General features: G+C 41.6%; 1 pseudogene; it reads left to right on the plus strand.

Annotated features, from left to right (window-relative positions):
* The first annotated feature begins 1,728 nt into the window (after positions 1–1,728).
* On the plus strand, positions 1,729–2,652 carry LOC144716723 (ethylene-response factor C3 pseudogene; annotated as a pseudogene).
* Positions 2,653–3,397: the final 745 nt, after the last annotated feature.

Consider the following 3,397-nt stretch of genomic DNA (forward strand, 5'->3'; position numbering starts at 1 on the left):
CAAACCAAAGATTTAAGGTTTGTTGATGTAAAAACTTTTAATATCTTCCTATTTTATCTCATATTTAATTCAATTCAATGTTTTATTTTTTTAATTACAAATACAATGGTAATTGGATGTTTTATCTCATACCATTATTTTGAATTATTCACATAGAAATGAAAGATCTGAATAGTTACACCATATTTTATATTTTTCTCTAGTTTTATTTCCATTTAATATTCATAACTGAATGTGTAAAAATTTTGGTTACCAACCATGGTTATCATTTTATCCACAACCCCAGCTTATTCCTTTGATAGAATCTTAGAAGTGTCTTTTCTATTCACTTTAGTGTATCCTGTTTTTCACAAATTTGATTGCCAGAATAACATACATGAATTGTAGGTATAGCTAACGTGGAATCAATGGTAAAAATATCACCATTCATTAATAATAACATCTCTGTTACAAAAAAGAATTTCCTTAGTTAAACCTCTAGTACGTTCAGAAATCATGCTTTAAGTTCAAAATAAATTTCTTAATTTTGTATGGATGTTGCTGAACAACCTAGGTAGTCCTATCCATTCAAATTAACTATTTCTGGGAAGGTGTCCTTGACCCGATCATCTCAAAATTTATGATCCTCAACTGCAGAATATCACATTGTAAGAGTGATGGACGAGATAAAATGATGTCGGAGAGTTGAAGAAGATAACAGGATAAAATAAATAATAATATGATGATACAATGAGTTATCCTATTTGTTTCATTTTCCACCACATTTCTTTCTCGTTGTTGTGGGTTGATTTCATGTTACTTTGATGACTTACTATTTCGTACAACTTTTTGGGGATACATCAGGGAATAAAGATGAAGCTGAATAGGAGATGGGAAAGATAGGATACATGATACATCTGTTTCAACTTACCATCCATTTTCAACCACCTGAAAGTATTGTATTAAAAATATTATGCCAAATTTTGTGAGAGTAATTTCAGAGAACAGGCCCATGATCTCCCATGTTCACCTGGAAACAGTTACACTCTTTTACCATTCGTTTTACTCTACAACCAGTTATTGTTTACCAGCCCATTCTTAATCCATGCCCAAAGCATATTAGAACCATGGAAGTTCTAGTCAATTAGGTTCACTAAATAATCATGTGTGAGTACAATGCAGGGACAAGGAGGGGACGGTAACTTCAGATGATAGACAGGATGAATAATTGTCTGCCCGTCCATTGACGAAATAACCGTTACCGTCCACAGCCTTGGACGGATGATGGGACGGTTTCTGTGTCCTGCGGTAGTCATGTATCAGTCTGAGAGCTCCAGCTGTGTACGTGTCAAATTCCAAGTGGTCTAATGACTGCCTCATGCCGGATGTGGGATGGGAGGAGAATGTCTTAGACAGGGTGGTTTTAGGACGGGACGGGACGTGGACGACAAAAATATTTGTTTGGGACTAACTCTGCGGGGGAGGATTGGCACGAACTTCTAAAAATTGGGACGTAGGTCAGGGTAGATCTTCGTCACGTCCCGTCATTCGTCCACGGCCTAGATGATCGTGCACCATAGGTGTGAGTTATCATAGAATAAAGAAGTCAAAATTTTAACATTGTTGAGTAGTTTAAAGAATAAGTATTGACCATAGGCTGGTGGTCCCAACAAATGACGATGCCGGGAGCCCGGGACTTCGCTACTTAAGTTTCGACGGAGGCGATCATCCTACACCCAGGAAGCATAACGCAGGAAAATCAGAAGGAATTTCGGGGTGAGCCTCCATAGCTGGGAGCATGAGTTGGACGCTGGAATCATCGCCGGGGCTTCTCCCTTTCAACGAAAACGACGAAGGTGAGATGCTTCTCCTGGGCATGCTATCAGAAACCGGTGTTTTCCCCGGGGAAGGCAGAGGGAAGGAGGAAAAAGAGGCGAGGTCCACCTACAGAGGAGTGAGAAAGAGGCGATTGGGCAAGTTTGCCGCGGAGATTAGGGACTCGACGAGGAAAGGAGCGAAGGTGTGGCTGGGCACCTTCGACAGTGCGGAGGCGGCTGCGTTGGCCTACGACCAGGCGGCGCTAGCTATGCGCGGCACCACTGCCGTGCTCAACTTTCCGGTGGAGCGCGTGGCGGAGACGCTGCGCGAGATGGTGAACGCCAGTGGAGATTGGAGCTCCCCAGCCATGGCCGTAAGGAAGATGCATTGCCGGGCGGCTCGCGGCCGTCGCAGAAAGGCCGGCACCGCGAAGCCTCAGGCCCACGCCCTTGTAGAAGAGCTCGATGACCTCGGAAACGAGCTTCTTGAACAACTGTTAATGGCGTCCGGGGCGGCTGTCTGCATCTACTTTTGACCGGGCGAGGAAAAAAGGATAAGTTTTCTTCATCAAAAAAATCAAGAGAGAGTTTTCTTCATAATCCGGTTGCTGCTCCATCAAAGTGGAGCGGCTGTACTCGTCCTTGTTAGGATGTTGGCTCCTCTGATAGCCAAAGGTCGAGCTGGAAGTTGCAAACAGAAGAGTTGTAAACGCCTTCTTTATTTCGCAACTTGGGCTGCTCTGTAATGGCGCTATGAAAGGGATAGAAAGAGAGCAAAAGATAGAGGGAGAATAAAATCATCTCATTGCTGATGTTGACCGACATGACCCTTTGAATACTTCATAATAAAAGAAGATTTTTCTCCCTTTCCAGTAAAAGAAAATCTTAAATTTTTGTTCTGATGCAAAAGTCGACTTTTATCAATCTTTACCGTACTAGTATTCAGACGTAGCCATGTCGGCATGATCGCTACTCGTTCAAGACCCTAATGATTCATTGAGAAGTTGCATGAGTCATCATGTCTAGCCATGGCTTTAGATTTTATTGTGTCCAAGAGTTGTTGAAACTTTTGTGGTCGTAGAACAGAAGTGCTTCGCTCATAACTTTGCCTGAGATGCAGTCTTCACGTTATCATCATCATAGAATCACGGTGATAACAATTAACAACTAACCCAGAACTCCCGGTGGAAATATGTTTGATCGTTATTGACTCAGAAGAAGGAAAATTATGAACAATCATTGAAACACATCTCACGGGTCACAATTGAAAATTCACGGGTCACAATTAAAACACATCTCACGTTAAGCATGTTGAAATCTAACAAAATAAATGACGGTCTAAGGGCTATGTTACCTAGTACAAGTCAACGTATATAACAGAACTCGTCCTAGAGAAGAAACATCGAAGGGGACGCTATAATATCACTGGAAATATCACAGAGTCTTATAATCATATTTTGTCGGGTATTTGTCAGTTATACAATTCCACCTCTCAATACGAATGCTCTTCTTCCTTATCTCCTACTCCCTTCTTCTCAACCTTAAATTACTGATGTCTAACAAGAAAGAGAGAGAGAGAGAGAGAGAGAGAGAGAGAGAGA

The sequence above is a fragment of the Wolffia australiana genome, chromosome 1, assembly GCF_029677425.1.
Source record: "Wolffia australiana isolate 7733 chromosome 1, ASM2967742v1".
Taxonomy (NCBI): domain Eukaryota; kingdom Viridiplantae; phylum Streptophyta; class Magnoliopsida; order Alismatales; family Araceae; genus Wolffia; species Wolffia australiana.